Source organism: Marmota monax, unplaced genomic scaffold (genome assembly GCF_021218885.2).
Source record: "Marmota monax isolate L192 unplaced genomic scaffold, Marmota_monax_Labrador192_F-V1.1 WCK01_AAM20220418_F8-fsc00260, whole genome shotgun sequence".
Classification (NCBI taxonomy): domain Eukaryota; kingdom Metazoa; phylum Chordata; class Mammalia; order Rodentia; family Sciuridae; genus Marmota; species Marmota monax.
In genome coordinates this window covers 179890-202051 of record NW_026694062.1, presented here as the reverse complement: position 1 = coordinate 202051, position 22162 = coordinate 179890, and the positions used below count along the sequence as shown (strand labels likewise).

Sequence of the window (22162 nt, the reverse complement as noted above, 5' to 3'; positions counted from 1 at the left end):
TGAACGAGGCATACTTGTTTCTTGTTATGCATCAAATTTTTGTAGGTGTGACAAGTACCTAACAAAAATAATTTAGAAGAGGAAAGACTTATTCTGGCTTCATTTTGGAAGTTTATTAAAGTCTATTCTTAACTGGCTCATTTGCTCTGGACATGAGATGAGGCAGATAATGGTAGGGAAAAAACTGCTCAATTCATGGCACCAGGGAAACAGAGGAAGGGACAAAGGGACAAGACTTAGTACCCTAAAGCATGCTCCTAGTGAAATATATCCTCCATCCATGTTCAACCTGCCTATAGTTTGAATCTCATTCCAGGAGCATATTCATTTATCATTACAAGAAAAAATAAATAAATATTAAGGATTAGGCCAGGTGCAGTGACACATGTCTCAGCCATTTAGAAAGCTGAAGCATAAGGATCACCTTAGTCCTCAAGTTCCTGGTCAGCCTAAGCAACAGTCAAGTCTTCTCTCATGAGTAAATAAATAAAACAGTAGGGAGGCATAAAATAATGAAAACTAAATACAATTAAAGAAATTAAAAGGTACTATTTTAAAAGAATATACAAAGTAGACTAACTGCTTTCACTTCAAATATTAGTAGGACTCATATAAGAAATACAGGAAAACAAAACAAAGATGACTCAGATTCAAAAACCCACAGTGAATATTTTAAATTTCTGTATGTTTTTATATTCAAAATTGGCCATTATAAAAATTGAGACAAAGTAAACTTATTAAGTAGAATCAAGCAGAAATATGAGAAATTAAAAAATCAAAAGGCTAGGCTGGGGTTGTGACATGGTGGTAGAGTGCTTGCCTTGCATGTGTGGATTTGATCCTCACTACCACATAAAAATAAATAAATACAAAAAGGGTATTGTGTCCATCTATAACTAAAAAGGAAAAAAAAAATCAAGAAAATAGCACCTTTAATTTAAAACTGAGTATGCTAACCAATTCATTAAAAGTGCTGTTGTCCTTAATGTGAGAACTAGCCCTACCATTCATATGGTAAAAATAAAAAAAAAATAAAAAAAATAGAAACTGTCATTTATAACTATGACAAAATCATAAATTTAAACAAAGTAACAGAACAACAATTAGAATTATGAACATAAAATTAACTTCAAAAAAATTAAGATATATAAGTAGATTAAAGAAAAAAGTTTATGATTTTCTCAATTTAACATTCATTCCTAATAAAAACTTGTAGTGAAATAGGAACAAAGAGAAAACTTTTCCTTATAGTTATTTAAAAAAAAAAAAATCTTAAAAGCTCAGTGGCATAGCTTATAAATTCAATCCAGTACTAAAAGAAAAATTAAAAATACGCCCTAAAATTTTTTTGTTCAAAAAAAATTTAAAACCTATATAAATGGGAAGCCATCCTGTGCTTATGGGCTGAAAAATTAATATTAACTCTGTAATGCAGTCTACGCATCCTTAATGTAAAAATCAGAAACTTAAAATCTAAAATTTTTCAACACAGACATGAAACTTTAAGTGTAAAATCCTACAATGCACCACCCATGAAGTGTCAAAATCACAATGATGGACTAAAAATAATGTATAAAATTAGTTTTAGGCTGTGTGTGTGTGTGTATAAAATAAATTTCATATTTAGACTTGAGTCCCATATCTAAAATACATTATGAATATTCAACCAATTTCAACACTTCAAACTTTCATATGAAAAAAATGACTCCTAAAAATAGAATTATCAAATGATAAAATTTAATAATCCTATTTTTGGATACTACTATGGTCCAAACATTTGTCTCTCAGAATACATGTGTTGAAATCTCAATTTCCAAGGTCATACGTTAATGGTATTTGGAGGCAGGACCTTTGGAAGATCATGTCTTAAGGGCTCCGCTCTCCTTAATATATTAATTGATTTTTATGTGAATTTGTTGTAAGAGAAGTTTTCTCTCATTTGATCTGGTTTGATATGATACCCTCCACCATGCCAATTATGGCAAGAAGGCCTTTACCACATGCTGAACAGATTCTGGCAGCATGTCTTTCAATTTCCTACTGTTTTCATAAACAAGAGTTAAATAAACCTCCATTCTCTACAGATTACTTAGCCTCAGAATTTTATTACAGCAATAAAAAATAAAGTAAGAGAGGCTGGGGTTGTGGCTCAGCAGTAGATGCTCGTCCAGCACGTGTGAGGCCCTGGGTTTGATCCTCAGTATCACATTAAAAATAAGTAGATAAATAAATAAATAATACATAAATAAAGGGGCATTGAGTCCAAATACAACTAAAAAATTAAAAAAGAAAAAAAGAAAGAAATGCATATACCCCAAGACAGAGTACAGAGATATTTCCATCCTATGTCCACAGCAGCACTAGTCACAATAACCAAGAGGTAGAAGTACTCAAATGTCCCTTGATGAATAAACAGAAAGAAAATGTATATCCTATTTGTAATATATATATATATATATATATAAATGAATCCATATATATATATATATATATATATATATATGGATTCATTTATATCAATAATCTGTAGATGTCAAATTTATAGAAACAAAAACAGAAGAATGGTTACCAGGGGCTTAGAAAAGAAGAAATGGGGACTTGTTTAATGGTCATAATTAAAAATATAGAGACTGCAAAATGTGAAAAGAGGCAGATGAACTTAGAAACTTGGAACTGAATGATAGTAATGCAATGAACACTAGTAAATAACTAAAGGTGCCCATTTATTTAATAAGACTAACTGGAAACCCAGATTTCATCCCTCCATCTGTGCCAAGACATTTCTCTTATCTTCTACTTTTCTATTCCACATTATGTAATACTTCTCCTCCTTGCTATCATGGTGTCATGCTGGCTCCTGCCAGCAATAACAAATTGTCTTATCGCCTTTACTTCCACAGTGTCTCTAGAAGCAACCGAAGAAGCCAAACTTCCATGCTGACTCAAGGGTAATGAAAGGTCCTGCCCTCCCTCTCTGTGGTGTCAATGAAGGCTAAATAAAAGTAAGTAAATAATAAAACTCAAATTCAAATAATATAAATCTAAATATAATAAAAAAGAACAAAATAACAAATGAAAATAAATCAGCATTCCATCAAAGGATATACTGATAAAACCTGAACTTTTTATTTATACTGATAAAACCTGAACTTTTATCAGTAGGACTGAGTGGTAGCAAGGCACCACTCCACAGCACTCCCACTATGGTATCAGTGGAGACATGGAGATTGGACTTATATTCCCAAACAGTGGTAACAAGGCATTCACCATCTCAGTATCAATGAAAGGCACCAGTGACTAATTCCTTACCAGGTAAAAATCAAGTTTTACTAGGAAACCACTAAAATAGAAAATTTACAATGTTCTGGTATTTTCTGTGTATCTTATATTACTATATCATATATCCCACTTGTCCAGATTTCAGATAAAAGTAATTACATAAAAAATAAAGAAAATATTCAACTTTAATAAATAATCAACAAATCTAATGTTAAGACACAGGTTGCATTTAATAGATTTTTAGGTAGATATAACAAATATTCTTCAATGAGTGAGTATAAGCACACTTGAAATAAACCTTCAGAAATAAAAGATTTTGTATTAAGTATCCATAGAACGAAATTAAATTTTAGTGCTAAAAAAATACAATAGGAAAACAAAACAATAGTGAGACAATAAAAGAATTGGCATAAAACCCAAGTTTAAAGATCACACACACACACACACACACACACACACCCCAAAAAAATCACATAGTTTGAGAAAAAGTGGACTGAAAAATGAAAGGGAACAAAAATATCCAATATTTAAGTTGTTAAGATATTAGAATACAAGAAAGAGAAAAGTATTTGAGGAAATGATGACTAAAATTTCCCCAAATCTGATGCAATCATAAACTTTTAAAGAAACTCAAATTCAAATAATATAAATCTAAAGAAGTCCACACTAAAACACATGGTTAAGTGTCTCAAAGTTAAAGAAATATTATTTAAAGCAGTTTAAGAAAAACAACAATTTAAAAAGCAGGTTATTCTTCACAAATTGAAAAAGAATGAAGTGATACAACACTGCAAATTGGATAAGGTTCACAATATCTAAATAGTGGTGGCTAGCACTTATCTCCACAAAGAAGAACCAAAGTTTTAGGAGTTTACATACATTTTGAGGTAAATGACCATGAAGAGCACTGGAAATCAGCATGAGAGAGACTGGAACCTTATAATAAGACTCAACTAGGATGACAGCATAGAAAGAGAACTAAAAATACCCCATCATCTATCACTCTGGCTCTTAGCCAGGGAAGGAGTTTCCCCTTTTTTATAAGATTGAACATAAGAATACCTGCAAACTCTACCAAGTGAGGATTCTGCCAATTATTGGAGAGTTTCACATTCCTCAAAGGCATGCAGCTCATTTCCAGGAGTAACCTGGAACTGGAACAATATCTTTACTTTGGAAATGGATCTCATATTATTTCCTAGCAAATCCCTAGGCTGTTATGGGCAAGAGTTATCATGAAAGTATGCTATTGTCCAAACTGATACTGCTCTAGGGTCTGAAACCCCTTCAGGTCTACTATATTGGCTACTATATTGGCTCAGAGAGTTACAACCCTGTGAACTCAGCATAACATAGCTACTGACCCCAGTACTATTGGGCGTCTGCACTGCAGGTGACAGACATTATGACAGGGAAGACATGACCTTGAGAGTCGGATCAGGGTACTTGTATTTTGAGATAAAAGGCATAGCCAGTGATACGTGGACTAGCCAACATTGGGACAGCAGATAGCTACCAACATGTTCCTTACTTAGGCATCTGTTGCTGAAAGGACTGAGTGAATGCCACATTTCCGTTTGCTGTCCTGTATACAATTGAATGCCAGAGGGTCTAGATGTCCAGCTACAACCACTGCCTCTAAAAGGGCAGAGGAGGAAAACCCTGGTCCCAGCTAAAACCCCAGCTCCTCCAGCTCCTGAAGATACGGAAGAACACCATGATTCCAAATCTCATCCAATTTTCTTAATATATCTGAACTCATGATGCTGACAGGGTTAAGAAAGGGATTCTGTGTTTCCTATCACCACCTCTCTCCAAGGAACATTTAAGCCAGCACTAGTACTTAATCTGAGGACAGATGCTTCAAGTTCCTTACTACCACAGGCTTTTTACCACTTCCAATATTCTGTGCTATAACAAAGCTTGCATCAACAGGAACAGAAAAAAAACCTGCATCATCAAGACAGGGAAGCTATTACCACTGCTGAGAGCTTCACACCTGACTGAGCTGCTAGAATTCTGAACAATGAATAGCATGCAAAGACAGTGGGTCTTTGCCAGTATAATATGCACTGTGTCTCAGTCATTAATTACAGTTTAAAAAACTTTTTAAAAAACTACTAAAAAGCCCAAACTGAACTAATATCTCCATATACATCTTCAGGAAAAAGATACTATGAAGGCCACCCCATAAGTGGTAGATAAATGAAACACCAATGTGAAAATGCTAATTCAGGAGTATAATAAAGACAAAAAAAAAAAAAAAGTAAAGCCTCCAGTATAACATAGTAACTCTCTAGAACATATTCCAAAGAAATGGACAAAATGCCTGATAAAGAAGTTCAAAATTGATTATGAAGCAGCTCAATGAGATTCAAGAAAATCCAGAGAGTTGAATAAAAACAGAATAACAATACATAAGAAATTAAACAAAAACAACAGGATCTCGAAAAACAACTGAACAGAAATCTTAGAAATGAGCTTACAAATAAGTCAATAAAGCCACAATGGACAACTTCAACAACAGACTTAATCAAACAGAACATAAATTTAAAACTGAAAACAAGACTTCTGAGCGTCGCAAACGGTCAGGGCACCTCCATCACCCATGCTCTGACCTCTGTCAAGTTGAACCTATGGGAAGATGGTTTGAAGTTTTTATTAAGAGGAGAACCAGAAATGCTTCTGCCTCTTTTCAGGAACTGGAGGATAAGAAGGAGTTACCAGAGGAATCAGTAGATGAGGAATTGCATTGGAAGAGTTTCCCATACTTAAAACACTTGATCCAAAAGAATGGAAGAACCAAGATCATTATGCAGTGCTTGGACTTGGCCATGTAAGATACAAAGCTACACAGAGACAGATCAAAGCAGCTCGAGAATGTTCTGCTCTCCACTGTAGAGAATGGATATTTAGGTCAGAGGAGAGAAAGCAATGGTCTTAAAACATCACCCACACAAATGGAAAGCAGAGGGTGAACCAATAAAAGAAGGAGACAAGGATTACTTACTTCACTTGTATAACTAAAGCTTAGGAAATGTTATCTGATCCAGTGAAAAGACAAGCATTTAACAGTGTAGATCCTACTTTTGATAACTCAGTTCCTTCTAAAAGTGAAGCAAAGGATAATTTCTTTGAAGTGTTTTCTCCTGTGTTTGAAAGGAATTCCAGATGATCAAATAAAAAAAAAAAAAATGTCCCTAAACTTGGTGATATGAATTCATCATTTGAAGATGTAGATGCATTTTATTCTTTCTGGTATAATTTTGACTCTTGGAGAGAATTTTCTTATTAGATGAAAAAGAAAAACAGAAGGCAGAATGTCGTGATGAGCGAAGATGGATTGAAAAGCAGAACAGAGCAACAAGGGCACAAAGAAAAAAAGAAGAAATGAACAGAATAAGAACATTAGTTGACAATGCCTATAGCTGTGATCCAAGGATAAAAAAAGTTAAGGAAGAATAAAAAGCCAAGAAAGAAACAGAAAAGAAAGCAAAAGCAGAAGTCAAATGGAAGGAACAAGAAGCTGAAGAAAAACAAAGTCAAGCTGAATTAGAAGTGGCTCGGTTTGCTAAGGAGAAAGAATAGGAGGAAGTTAGACAGCAAGCGATATGGGCAAAGAAGGAAAAAGATATCCAGAAAAAAGCTATTAAAAAAGAGAGGCAAAAACTTCGTAACTCATGCAAGACCTGGAATCACTTTTTCAGATGAGGCAGAATGGGATAAAAGATGGAAGAAGTGGAAAAACTTTGTGATCGCCTTGAAGTAGCAAGTTTACAGTGCTTGAAAGAAACACTCACATCATCTACAAAAGAAGTAGGAAAGGCTGCTCTGGAAAAACAGAAGAAATAAATGAACAAATTAGGAAAGAAAAAGAGGAAGCTGAGGCTTGTATTCAACAAGCATCGGAAAATGCAGAGAAATCAACTGGTGGAGGTGGAAGTAACAGTAAAAATTGGTCAGAAGATGATCTGCAATTGCTAATTAAAACTGAATATCTTCCCTGCTGGAACAATTCAAGATGGGAAGTTATTGCTAATTATATGAACATACATTCCTCTTCTGGCATCAAAAAAAAAAAAAAAAAATGCCAAAGATGTTACTGGCAAAGCAAACAGTCTTTGGAAACTTGACCCTCATCAAAAAAGAGACATAAACAAAAAAAGTTTTTAATAAATTTAAAAAAGAAAATGGAGTGGTACCTCAAGCAGATAATGCAACACCTGCAGAATGATTTGAAGTTCCCTGCACAGATTTCAACCCTTGGACAGCAGAAGAACAGAAGCTTTTGGAAGAAGCTTTGAAAAACATACCCAGTCAATACACCTAAAAGATGGGAAAAAACAGCAGAAGCAGTTCCTGGCAGGACAAAGAAGGACTGCATGAAACGAATAAGGATCTCGTCGATATGGTAAAAGCAAAGAAAGCTGTTCAAGAGCAAGGGTTAAATGCAAGTAGAGTCAAGAAATGACAGATAGAGCCCTAATATCCAGAGTATACAAAGAACTCAAAAAATTAGACAATAAGAGAACAAACAACCCAATCAACAAATGGGCCAAGGACCTGAACAGACACTTCACAGAGGAGGACATACAGTCAATCAACAAGTACATGAAAAAATGCTCAACATCTCTAGCTGTCAGAGAAATGCAAATCAAAACCACCCTAAGATACCATCTCACTCCAGTAAGATTGGCAGCCATTAGGAAGTCAAACAACAACAAGTGCTGGCGAGGATGTGGGGAAAAGGGTACACTTGTACATTGCTGGTGGGACTGCAGATTGGTGCAGCCAATTTGGAAAGCAGTATGGAGAGTTCTTGGAAAGCTGGGAATGGAGCCACCATTTGACCCAGCTATTCCCCTTCTTGGTCTATTCCCTAAAGACCTAAAAAGAGCATGCTACAGGGACACTGCTACATCGATGTTCATAGCAGCACAGTTCACAATAGCAAGACTGTGGAACCAACCTAGATGCCCTTCAATAGATGAATGGATAAAAAAAATGTGGCATTTATACACAATGGAGTATTACTCTGCATTAAAAAATGACAAAATCATAGAATTTACAGGGAAATGGATGGCATTAGAGCAGATTATGCTAAGTGAAGCTAGCCAATCCCTAAAAAACAAATGCCAAATGTCTTCTTTGATATAAGGAAAGTAACTAAGAACAGAGTAGGGACGAAGAACAGGAGAAGAAGATTAACATTTAACAGGGATGAGAGGTGGGAGGGAAAGGGAGAGAGAAGGTAAATTGCACGGTAATGGAAGGAGACCCTCAGGGTTATACAGTGGAGGGGGTAGAGAGAGAGGAGGGGAGGGGAGGGGAGAGGTGGGGAGGGGGGAGGGTGGATGATGGGAAAGGCAGCGGAGCACAACAGACACTAGTATGGCAATTTGTAAATCAATGGATGTGTAACTGATGTGAATCTGCAATTTGTGTATGGGGTGAAGGTGGGAGTTCATAACCCACTAGAATCAAAGTGTGGAATATGATATGTCAAGAAATTTGTAATGTTTTGAACAACCCACAATAAAAAATTAAAAAAAAAAAAAAAAAAAAAAAAAAAAAAAAAGAAATGACATAATGACAATCTTTATTGTGTGCATTTTTATAATATAACTGAAAATACTATATAAACTTTCATTTTAAGAATTATATTTATTGTATCAAAGTTCTCCTTCCAAAATAATTTTTCAGAGCACAAAGATCAACCGTTAAAATGATCATCAGGGCCTTATTCTTGTATGACGCAGTATTTGTTTCAAATTTCCAAATTCATTTTTGTATTTTCCTTTAAGGATCAGTAGTTTAAAACTTGCAAATTCTTAGTTTTATAAATATGTTTAAAATAAAAAAAGAAAGAAACAAGACTTTTCAAGAACCTAGTCAAACAATGAGTGAATGAAGATGGCATTCAAAATCTTCGGGTTACCATTAAATGATCAACTAGTGGCATTTTTAGAATACACAAAAGAAATGCATTCAACGTAGAAAAGCTGTTCAATGCATTAGTAACTGAAAATTTCTGCATTCTTGGAAAAGTTATGAATGTGCGGTAATCGGAAGTCCCAAACAGACACATCAGGAATGATTTTTATTATGATATATTTCAGTTACACTGCCAAATGTATAAGACAAAAAAGAATTCTGAAATATCAAAGAGAAAAATGCCAAGTCACATTCAAGGAAACTCCCATTAAGTTAATAATAAATAAATATCTTAACAGAAATTGTGTAAGGCCAGGAGAGAATAAAATCACAAATTCCTGAAATTTTAACTGCGAATCAGGAATACTATAGCTATTAAGGCTATCTTTCAAAAATGGGTAATAACTCCTGACTTTCTAAGTCAAAGAAACATTAAAGGTATTTGTCACTAACAGATGAGCTTTGCAAATGAAGCTAAAGGGAATTCTATATTAAAAGTAAAAGATAGGACGGGGGATGTGGCTCAAGCAGTAGGGTGCTTACCTGGCATGGGTGGGGTGCTGGGTTTGATCCTCAGCACCACATAAAAATAAAATAAAGATGTTGTGTCCACCGAAAACTAAAAAAAATAAATATTAAAAATTCTCTCTTTCTCTCTCTTTAAAAAAAAAAAGTAAAAGATAACTATCATTATAAAATCCTGTGTCAGTATTAGTGGTACTAGAGGAACTGACACACACACAAGAAACAATCTTCTCAAAATAGTGAAATATCAAATTACAATGATTTATAAGAACAAATATTTAAACCAATCAGAGAAATGTGAACATGACAAATTCAATAAAAACGTACCAATAATAATCCTGAATGTAAATGGACTAAAATTCTCCAATTAAAAAATACAGCCTGGCAGAAATGAGTTTAAAAACAAAACAAAAAGACCAGTAAAGACACCAACAGACTGAAATTGAAAGCGTGAAATACATATTCTAAGCTAAGAAAAAACAAAAGTGAGCAAGAACACTATATATTTTGTATGTGACAGAAGAGACCAAAACTTACAGAAGAGACAAAGAAGGTGCATGTGTGTACATATCTATGTTAATAAAATATATTATTGCAATAGAAATAGTTTTTTTAAATAAATATTTACTTTTTAGTTGTAGTTGAAAACAATATCTTTTATTTTATTTATTTTTACATGGTTTTGAGTCAAAAACCCAGGACCTCGGGCTTGCTAGAGTGACAACCCCAGACCTAGAAGCAAGTTTTTGAAAAGATAAAAACCAACAAACCTTTAGCTACAAAAACAGAGCAAGCAGGTTGGGTCATGGTACACACATGTAATCCCCGCAGTGGTTAAGGAGGTTGAGGCAGGAGGATCCTGAGTTCAAAGTCACCCTTAGCAACTTAGTAAGGCTAAACCATAAAATTTTGTTAAAGTTAACAGATCGGCAGTATGTATTAAGGATGAAGCCAAGTACACTATTCCATGAATGGGTTTCCAAAACAAGAGCAAGTGGATAGAACTGAGAATTACCATGCTAAGCTATATAAGCCAGTCCCAAGAAGTCAAGGTTGAATGTTTTCTCTGACATGGGCTAATCCAAAAAGTAATAAGGACTAACTTTAAAAAAAAATTATATTCCATCCTTTTATAATCATTCCAAAATGAATCTAATATATAATAAAAGAACTGATAAAAAAAAAACACTGTCATCAATATAAGTAAACTGACAGTAAAGGGATGGATTCTGCAGAAAAGATAGAGAGAATAAGAGAAAGAACAGAGATGGAAAAAGAACATTATCAATTTTCCCTTATTTACCTGCCTCCCCCAAACCTTCCCAACCTCTAGTAATCACTATGCTATATTCAGGTTGTCTTTTTTAGTTTTCATATATATATCAGGCAAACAACAGACAACAACAACAAAAAGAAGCAAAATGTAAATACAAGATAAACCTGAATTCAGAACAAAATTAACAGAGAAAACAAAAAATGATAGAGGTCAATCCTCTAAATGTGTATGTATTGAACAACAAAGTTTTAAAGTTAATTAAGAAAACAGTAAAAGAACAGTAAAGAAAAGTAGGCAAAAAATACTTTTAGATCGAAAATAAGAGATAAGTGTTCTAAATATTCTTTTTAGGTAGGTTAAAAATTCTAATGTTCATAGATATAATATAGGCTTCTCCTGGTGACTACCACAAAGGGTGAAGATACAGCCAATTTAAGCCAGTATAAGTGCACCAGCTAAGACATGAGCCAAGGTAAGCAGCTCCACATCCTAATAAAGACAGAGAAAAATTGCACAACAAGTTACACAGGGTGGGGAAGAAGGAGAGGTTCTCAGGGACAAACAAAGAAGATCAAGTGTTACAGGAAACCAATTGCATGAAAGCTAAAAAAGGCAGTAAAATGCCTTTAATGAATATCCTGACCATCATAAAATGATTATGGATCCACTGAATAAATAGCAAAACAGGACTGGTTTACTGACACCTGATTGTCAACAGACAACATAGGTCCATGATTCTATTCTGGTTGCTTGTAGTAAGATCTTCCGCAAATTCTTTCAAGAGTTAATAGAAAAACCTTTGGTAAGATAGACGCTGCTAGTATAGGGCATTTCTCATTTACTGAGATCAAAAGTAAAGCATAATTGAGGACCCACAAAAACTGATGAAGGATATACAGAAAGTAAGAGAGTTTCTACAAATACTACAAACTATCAAACTTCTTTACATTAAGAGATAAAGTTAATTAGCTCCACTGGAGGAAAATAATGAAAACTTCAAGTGCTATCAGATCAGAGGTTTGCCTCCTAAGGACTTAAAACCTATTGAAACTAAGGGCGAGATTGCCAAAGGCTCAGAGTAGAAGACGAAGTAACAAAGTGGTAGAAGTAGCTTCTGCCAAACAAAGGAAAGTGCTAGAAGAATAGAAGTTCCTCTAGTGATTCCAGTAGCACTATTAATAGATATTACCAGTAAGTACCTGCCAAAATAATGGAAAAGGGCTGATTAAAGAAGATAGCAATGCATTACTACAAACTTTATGAAAATTACAAGTGAGAAAACTAAATAAAATAGACAAGTTCCACAAAGCCATAATTATTATAATAAGCTTAAGAAAAAAATAGGACATTTAAATATTCCTAAATATACCTAGTGGGGTGTTTTCCAAAACCAATAAACAAGTATTCAATTCTCTGGACACCAAATGATGTTCAAAAATTCAATTTAAGTTTACCATTGTCAAACTCCACAGACTTACATATGCCCACTTAAGACACCAGTTTTAAACCCAGGACCACTGTAGACTAACAGACTGGCCATAAATTGGTTTTCTACTACTCCTCAAATCCAGTCATTTGCTAGAACAGTCATAACACAACCCAAGAAAATAAACAGCTTTGCTGATTTACTGAAAAATACAACTACAGGGCAGCCAAATGAAGGAGACCCATAAGATAAAGTATTGCAGGCCTGGGATTGGCACAGGGTTTTCATTCTTGTTTCTGGGCATTTTGCTTTCCCAGGCAGTCCTCCTGGAAGTTTTCCAAGAAAATCCAGCAATCTTTACAAAACTGGAAGCTTTCAAGGTTCCATTTTTTAAGAGTTTTTATAGAGCTCAAATTCTAATCTTCTAATCCCAAAGGTCAACGAGGGGGTGAAAATACTAGCACTCTAATTACTTGGTCCTTTGGTAACTAACCCCATCTAATGACTCTCTAGAAGTCCCAACCAACTTATTAACATAAATTCAGAGGAGCCCACCAATGGAGAAGACAGAGGCAGGAAAATTATCATATCTGAAGCCGGTTAGGATAAGGAAGACCCTGTCTCGAAATTACAAGTAACTCTTATGAATATGAATCTAAAATACTAGCAATTGGAATCTAGTATCATTTTTAAAAAAGCATTATACAGACCTAGCGGGATAAAAGACTAAGCTTAACTGCGTTCACTTCCCCTGATTTATTTGTGGAAGCCTTTGCCTACAACCCCCTCTATCAACAGGCCCATCTTTCAATGACTGTCCTTTAAATATTTAAGTTAAAAAGCTATTAAGCATTCCTTTATCCAATCAGTGTCCTTACAAAGAAAAAACAGGAATGCGCCCACACAGAAAAAGACCTGCTAACACAGCAAGATAGCTATCTGCAAATCAAGAAACCTTATGAAAAATCTGACACCTTAAACCTGAATTTTTTTGCTTTAAGAAAATACACTTATGAGGAATTTTGTTGTGAAATAACCAACAAAATAATAAATCCCAAATTAATTAATGTACATCTGAAGAATATAATAAAAATCAAAAGCCACATATTCATGTAAATGGAAGTAGAAATACAGTCAAAAACTAACACCCATTCATGATTAAAAATATACAACAATAAAGAAAAACTCTATTAATATGTAATGGCAAAAGACTGGACACTTCCCTTCTAATATTAAATTAGGAAAAAAAATATTCTTGAACTTCTATCAACATTGTTTTGGAAATTCTAGGCAAATAGATGAAAAATAATCAAGTAGACAAAAGTGAAATTTTAAAAAATCTAGATTTGAAAGAATGATGTAAATACATTGGACGATTAAAAAAATCTTACATACAGAAGAACATAAAGAATCCACTAAATTTCTTATCATAAACAATAACCAATAAACAAGTTCAGAAAGAATAAGAGGTAAATATTTTAAAAATCTAGGGTATTAGATGAAATGAGATATAGGCATGAATAGTGGTAATGGCTATATAACATAATAAATAATTTAAAAGTATTAAACTGTGCAACTGAAAATGGTTAAAATGGGATCTGGGAATGTAGTTCAGTGAAAAACTACTTGCCTAACATACAGGAGGTCCTATGTTCAATTCCAAATAGAAAAAGAATACACACACACACACCAAAAAAAAAAAGGTTAAGATGGCAAATTGTTACTTGAATTTACTACAATTAAAAAAACAAAACATAAAAAATACATGTCTATGCATTAGCAATAGATGAATTTCAACATCAAAACTAACCAAGTAATTTTACTTAAAACAAACACTGGAAACAACCCAAATCCCACCCTCCTAAAAGTACAAAAACATATGCACCACACGTCTTTTTTTAAGAAAAATCTTAAATAAAAGATCTAAATAACTAGTATGGCAATATGTAAATCAATGGATGTGTAATTGATGTGATTCTGCAATCTGTATATGGGGTAAAAATGGGAGTTCATAACCCACTTGAAGCAAAGTGTGAAAGATGATATATCAAGAACTATGTAATGTTTTGAACAACCAACAGTAAAAAAAAAAGTGGCGACAAAAAATAAATAAATAAATAAAAAATAAAATTTTCTTTTCTTTTCAAAAAAAAAAAAAAGGATCTAAATAGTTGGAAAATATTCTATCTTCATGGATGAGAAAGCAACACTGTTTTAAATGACAATACTAATTGACCTAACAGATTAAACACAATAATCCCTGATTCCCGTGACAAAAATATTTTAAAATTTATAAGTAATTGCCAGGATTCAAAGGAAATCTTGAAAACAGAACAAAAGTGAATAAATACTCATGACTATGCATTTGTAAAGAAGTCTTATATATTACTGCAAATAATCAACAAAATAATAATGAACAAAAACAAAAATAGGTAAATCAAACATATCCAAATAAAAAACATTGTATTTTGAAGAAAACTATCAAGAAAATGAAACCAAATCACAGAATGGGAAAAGACATTTACAAATCAAAACATGTGCAAAAGACTATCAAATGATATCTTCTAATTCAATACTAAACACATTTTATATAGGCAATGGAATAGCAGTTTTTCCAAAGAAAACATACTAATAACCAAAAGGCAAATTAAGAATGCAGTGTATTGCACAAACAAAAAACTCCATGACATTACTGTTAATCAAGAAAATACAATCAGAATCACAATGGGTTTATAACTTCACACCCACAAAGCAACCAGGATGAAAGTAATAAAAAATGCTAAAAAACACAAAAAGAAATCAGTGTTCTCAAAACTTCTGGAGTGTAAATAGTACACTTAAGGAGTGTAACATAGTATACTTGCTTTGAAAAGTCTGGTAATTCTTCAAACAATGAAAAGTACCTACCATATGCCCAGGCAATTTGTTTTTTTAAAAAGTAAAAACAATCCGAATTTCCTTCAACGAGTGAATAAACAAGTAGTATGTCCATTCAATGAAATATTAGGTCATTAAAAGAAAATGCAAATTACTAAAATTAGGTCAATAATGAAATGATGACAGTCAATAACATCAAAGGGAGAGTGAAAGAATAAAATAAACAATTATACCAAATAATTCACAATTTTTCATGAAATAGACACATTTTTGGAAGATACTAAACAAATTCAAACATTTCCAAAAAAGAACAGAAAATGATGGAGAGAGCTAGGAAGGAAAGAAAGAAGAATAAACACAAATTACCAGGCTTAGTTAATACCTTCTTGAATGAAATAATACTATATTCTACAAGCTCATTCAAAATATTGAAAAGGAAAGTATGGCTCAATTCATATTAATTACCAAGTCAGTGTAATTCTCATACCAAAATAAACTAAGATGATAAAAATGGCAAACTATAGACTAATATTTCAAAAATAAGATACGCACTCAAAACAATATACACTAAGGTTTATTCCAGGAATGAAACACTAGATTAAAATTAATAGACTCAATTGAAATTAATTTTTAATACATCATGGTATATTAAAAACTCAAAATAGCAAAAAGCAAACAATCTAAATTCAGCCAATAATTTTTTTTAAAATTTACCAACAAGATTACTGATCCTTCTTCCAATATTTAACTTTCTGTATTCTAGTTGTTTTGGGTTTACTTTTTCGAACCCAGGGGCACTTAACCACTGAGCTACATCTTCAATCCTTTTAACTTTTTAAGATACGGTCTTGCTAAATTGCTGAAGATGTCTTTGAACTTATGCCCATGTCTCCTGGGTGACTAGAATTACAGGCATGTGCCACCTTGTTAATGAAAGGATAGACTTGTATATTTGGTTTCTGCATCCAAACTGAACCAACCAACAGATTGAAGATACTTAAAAAAAAAAAAGTTGCAAACATACCAAACACAATTTTATTATGATCATTATTCCCTAAACACAACAAAAATGACTATTTACAAATGCATTCACATTGTAGTAGTAAACAAGAGATGATTTAAAAATATATAGATGGGGATACACTGGCTATATGGAAACCACATGGTGTATCATAAAAGTGAACATTCTCAGATTTTGCTGCATATGAGTATGGCAAGGGTGTGTTTACCAGAACCAATTCTTTGAAGATCCGGGGGTAAACTATAATTCAAATACTACATGTAGATTCAGTCTTCCATTTACAAAGGTACATTTTTAGGAAGAAGATGTTTATAAGATTCCAACCTTTGGACAACTTAAGAATAATTAATATATTTTTACAAACCACAGGTATGGAAACAGCCATGCTGTAGATTTTTTTTTTTTTTAAAGAACAGAAGAGTTAACTAGACTTTAGGTACACCGAGAATATAACAAGCATTTTTAAAATATCTTAATTACTTAATGTGGACAGAGGAAGGTTAAATACTTCGCATCTCTGCAGTTACACCTCCCAGATAAAAAAAATCTGTAATATTTGAAATTTATGTATTTATTAACATTTAAACACAAAATGAAATGGTCTTATTTAGTAAAATATTATCTTACATACTAAGAATTCAAATAATTCTTTACTACTGCCAATATTATCAACAGTGACATTCTTTACCTGTTATTTATTTTTTACTTCTGAGTTAAAATTCAGTCAGTTACCTGTTAGCTTCAGCTGCCTTGCTTCCTTCCACCTCAGCCTTAAACACTGGTTATTCCTACACCAGAAGCTGGTCACTAATGACAAAAGAGGAATTATATTCCAAAGCAAGTTTTTACATTTGCAAAAGGAATAAATATATTTAAAAATATGCCCATATTTTAAAATCACTTCCTTCCAAACAACATCATTCCTTAAGACTTGGAATGCTATCTAGTCATAAGTAAATCAGAGAATAATTTTATTCTCTAGTACCCCATAAACTTCAATTCTATGAGTTTTTATATTTTTGTTGCTGCTGTTCCAGTACTGGCGATAGAAACTAGGGCACTCTAACACTGAGCTATATAACAAACTCCAGAATTAAGTTCTATATAAAAACCATTTGTTATTAGATATAGAGGAAAGAATATTTTTAAAGGCTCTACCTGTTCATCTCCAGTTTACTGTAATCTAAAAAGAACAAGTAAAAATTAAGTAATTAATATATTGGGGAAAAATGATTTTATTGTAGTCCAAGTACTACGTAAAATATAGTATAAAATGTGGTAGCAAATCTGTAGGCATATTGCTGGCAAAGAACCAATAATACATCACAGGCTACTCCCCTGTTATGCTACAACAAAACTTCGTAAAATACTCTTTTATCCATTATATTACAGGCACATATGAATGTATATTTTCTCTTATCTTCTGCAGAAATAGAAGCCTGAAATGATATAATAGATGGTATGTAAAACTGACTGTAAAAAGGCCAAAGAATGAAAAAAATATACATATGTGCCAGGGAAATGCTAACTAAAATTGTGCTAGTGTAGATACATTCACAGCAGTAAGCTAATAGTAACCCAAAACATTAATATTGGATATTTATTTCATAAAGACATATTTTGTCAATTTATTTTTACAGCCTCAACATATGTAAAGACTAAGACACCCCCCACCAAAGAAAAAACAACACCACACCCCCGTCATAAAGGAATACTCTCAATAATAAAAACCACAGAAAAAAAGGAATGAAAAGCTTTTAAGAAGTACAAAACTCACTATTTAGATATAAACCAATACAGCCAACACTGGAAAAATGTTAACTTTATGGTTGAAGGTGATTGCTGAGGTTTGAACAATAGTTTTCTTACTAATGAGGTGAGGCAAACTTCCTATCTAATTTGGCTTCAATTTCTTCAATGTAAAATGTAGGAAATAAACCTGCGGGGTCTTTTAGACAAATCACTATACATAAGTAACTCAAAATCGTGCCAACCATAAAAAGTAAGTATTCACTTAACAGCAGACAGAGTATTTTCTGGGAAAGACTGGATTACATGAGTTTTTTTTATTAAAGTATAATTAATAAGTGAAAATAGTATTTGTGGTGTAAAATGAGGCTTTGATATAAGTGTACATAAAGTGATCCAATTATAAGCATTTTCTGTGTGTGTTTGTGTTAGTACAGAAAACTGAAACCAGAGGCCTTCCACCACTGAGCTATGTATGTTCCAGCCCTTTTTTATTTTATTTTTTTATTTTGAGACAACCATCTCAAACTTGTGATCATTCTGTTACAGCCTACTGAGTTGCTGGGATAGTCTTGCACCACCATGTTCATATTAAAAGAAAAGAATTCTTACTATGAATTTTATAGAAGAACTCTTGTGGCCGTGAAGCCTCTGAAATCAAAGGTCTGAATGCATTTGTCTGTCATCCTTAAGATTTTTCACAATATAATCAATATTATAAAATATTCCTATAACCCATTAAATCTATAATATCACAATCACAAGTTTTCTAAACAGTTATTACTGACTAGTTGGATAACCAATGAATTTTTAGGTTTAAAAATGGAATTAACAAAGCACTTGTAATACTGCTTATTTAAAAATATCAATATTTTGCCTTCTAATGGCTTTTTCCCCCAATTTCATTAATTTTAAATGGTTATGTGGAAAAAAAAACAACAAAAAACCCTACTTCCTTATTGCTAGCAGAAACATTCTAAGCATATCAATTTAATAAGATTATGACATTATACTAAGGTTAAACATGAACTTATTTAGAAGTATTTTGTGTAATAGTATTTCCAACAGGGAAGAACTGTTGGGGATTAGTAGTAATAAAAAAGGAAAAAACTGAGGGCATCAAGAAACAAGATGAATAAAGCTGTCATCAGCTCCCTGAAAGCAGACTTCCAGAAAGCTTGGCCAATGTAAATCAGATATCAGGCTCAAAAATTTTTTTTTTATTTGAGCCACTCTTATGGAGGTAAAAATAGAGCCAGTGTTCAAGAACACATCTTTTTAAATTTCTACTGGTCCTTGAATCCTGGCAATACTCAAACATGAATCATGAGAAATTAAGAAGAAAAACTTTATTTCAAGCAAATTTACTCATATGTGACACAGCAAAACCTGGCTGTACTACCCAATTTCATTTCAAAGCTGCATTGACATATAAATCTGAAAATGATTGGCAGTAATCAACTTCTACTAAAATATAGATTAAGTCCATTTACATGCCAATTTTTATATTTTATTAGAGACCCTGCTATTTAAGTGGCATATATTAAGATTTCCTAACAAAAATGAAAATAACCTGACAGCTTCTAAAGTAATGAGATGTGAAATAAATTTCCTAGTTTTTGCTTTAAAATGTACCCCTAGGTTGTTTAGAAAATTCTGGTTTCATCAAAACATAAATAATATGTTAAACAGTTAAATAATAACTGTTATTCTTCATTCATCATGTATTGTTGGCTTGATAGTCACTCCTCTTCTTATTTGACCCCAACCAATTAAACTGCAAAATGAAAATAAAAGAAATCATAAATCTTAAATCGATCCTATTAGCATTACCATCTAATCGTGACATAACTGTTTTTTGTTTTTTCTTTTTGTCTAATTCTAAATTTAAACTTGCACTTACAAAATCTTCTTGGAAAAGAAATATTCCCCCTATCTCCTTAGGTTCTTAGAGCATTACAGATGGGTCCTGTGAGCATAAAAAAGGAGAACGGCAAGTTTCTACAACATTTATGCCTAAAACAATATACCCACCGATTCAGAGTAGCAAAGAAAAATTCTGGACGTCTCCTTAGGGAACCACAGAAATACACCAAACACCTCAGCCCAATCTAATAAGGTATATCAATATTTATTCTTTTCTCTTGAAATATGCCAAGTGCTTTGACAACACCTAAAAAGGTTCTAATGATCTTACGGAAAAATAAAGAAATAGAAGATCATGTAGATCACAAAGAGATTATTCTTAATAGTAAAGGAACACCCTACCATCCTTGATACCATACTCTGCTCTTGTCCATGCTGGTCTGTTTTTAGTAAAATCAGGTATAGTTAAAAGCTATAATTCTAAAAACTAAGAAGAAAGTCAGAACTCGGAGACTTGAAGACTAAAGGACCTGGTTTCCCTAGTAGAAACACCAAATAAGCAATAGTATAATGACTAAAGTGGATCTGTGGGAAATCTATAAAGATCTCTAGTAAGAAGTAAATGATAAGCTAAGGAAAAAATACACCAAAAATAGGAAATTTCATGGCATTTTGTTCACCTTTGCACAACTACTTCCCAGAAACAATTCTGAGCAATGAAAGTCAATGAATTCCTAAAACCTTTCATAGGATGGAAGAAAAAGAGTCAAACTTCAAAGATTCTGGGCCTAGAGGTAAAGATTACAGAAACAGAAATCTACTACAACAGCTAAATCCAAAGCAGCAGCAAGGTCAGACTGTGGTGGAAAATAAAAATATTTAAAAAGGGACATATAGCTGGGTATGTGGTACATGCCTGCATTCCAACTACTTGGGAAGCTGGGACAGGACAAGGTCATGGTCACCCTTAGTAATATAAGGAGATACCTGTATCAAAAGAAAAAATAAAAAATAAAAAGCCAGCCACAAGAGGGCTGGCTGAAATTAATATCTCAGTGGTAGAACATTCACCCAGGATGCAATAGCCCTGTTTTGTATCCCTAGCACCACTATCAAAATTTTTAAAAAGTTGCCACATATGTGGTAAAATTAATTGGGAAAAAGCATACATACAAGCCCAAGAAAAACGATGTCTAAAAAGACCTTTAGTCTTCTTTTTGGTATGATTAATGAAGGTCATTCCAGGCATACAGTCTATGAAGATTAGCAAAGACAGTTGATTTTTCAAATGCCCACTTTATAAACATCTCAAGGAAAACCCATTCCAATGAATACAATACATCTCCAAAAACAAAACCCAAAGAACACAGGCATCACATGTAACCAAACACAAAATAAACTACAAAACAATATGTAATAAAATGTTAATATAAAAAGACAGACATTATGAAGAACTAGAAGATAATTCACAGATAAAAATATAATGGCTAAATTGAAATATTTACTACAGGTACTCAATGGTAAAAGTCAATGGAAAGAATCAACAACTTGAAACATTTGATATGAAATGATCAAAGAGCATAGATGGAAAAAAAAAGAGTAGAACTCATTTGAATAAAAAATGTTTTCAAATTCACCAAACATAAAGACATGGGCATACAAATTAAAAAAGGTCAAAGAATTCTACATGAAAGACTCAGATCCAGATCAAAACAAATGATTATCACTGCCTGTATTAATAAACAACATATTGAAAACAATAAGAAAAATACAATTCATCATCTAAAAGTGATCCTAAATAAGATTATCAGTGTATTTCTCAGAATAAACCAGAAGTAATAGTATATGATATGTATTAAAAGAAAACTAAGAATTCCATATCTGATAAAGTTGACATTCAAAAATGAAGAGATTAAATATTTCCCAGATAAAAACAGAAGAAAATTCATTAAACACTAGACCCGTCTTTCAAAAAATGCTTAATGGGAGTCCTTCAAACAAAAGACATCAGGATAACTTGAAGTCATATGAAATATGAATTCTCTAATAAAAGAACTTTTATGTAGTATAAAAGCCAATAAAATTAAGAGCTTGGTTTTTAAAAATTGTTTTCAGGGTTTGAAAATCCAAAGTATAATTATAAATTTATGTTAATAGATTACTGTATAAAAGATTTAAAATTAAAGCTATCAGTAAACACTAGGGTTTT

General features: G+C 32.7%; 1 protein-coding gene and 1 pseudogene across 4 annotated transcripts in view; one reads left to right on the top strand and one right to left on the bottom strand.

The window, feature by feature from the left end:
* Positions 1-22162, bottom strand: part of LOC124106562 (zinc finger X-chromosomal protein) — a 68872-nt gene that overhangs the window by 42481 nt on the left and 4229 nt on the right. Inside the window, exon 1 of one of the 4 annotated variants that reach the window (XM_046464225.2) lies at positions 17071-20940. The exons of the other annotated variants lie outside the window; for them this stretch is intronic. The gene's annotated coding sequence lies outside the window, so the exon portion shown is untranslated. Of the gene's footprint in view, positions 1-17070; positions 20941-22162 lie in introns of those variants that run through there. 4 annotated transcript variants of the gene reach the window in all.
* On the top strand, positions 6235-7750 carry LOC124106563 (dnaJ homolog subfamily C member 2-like; annotated as a pseudogene).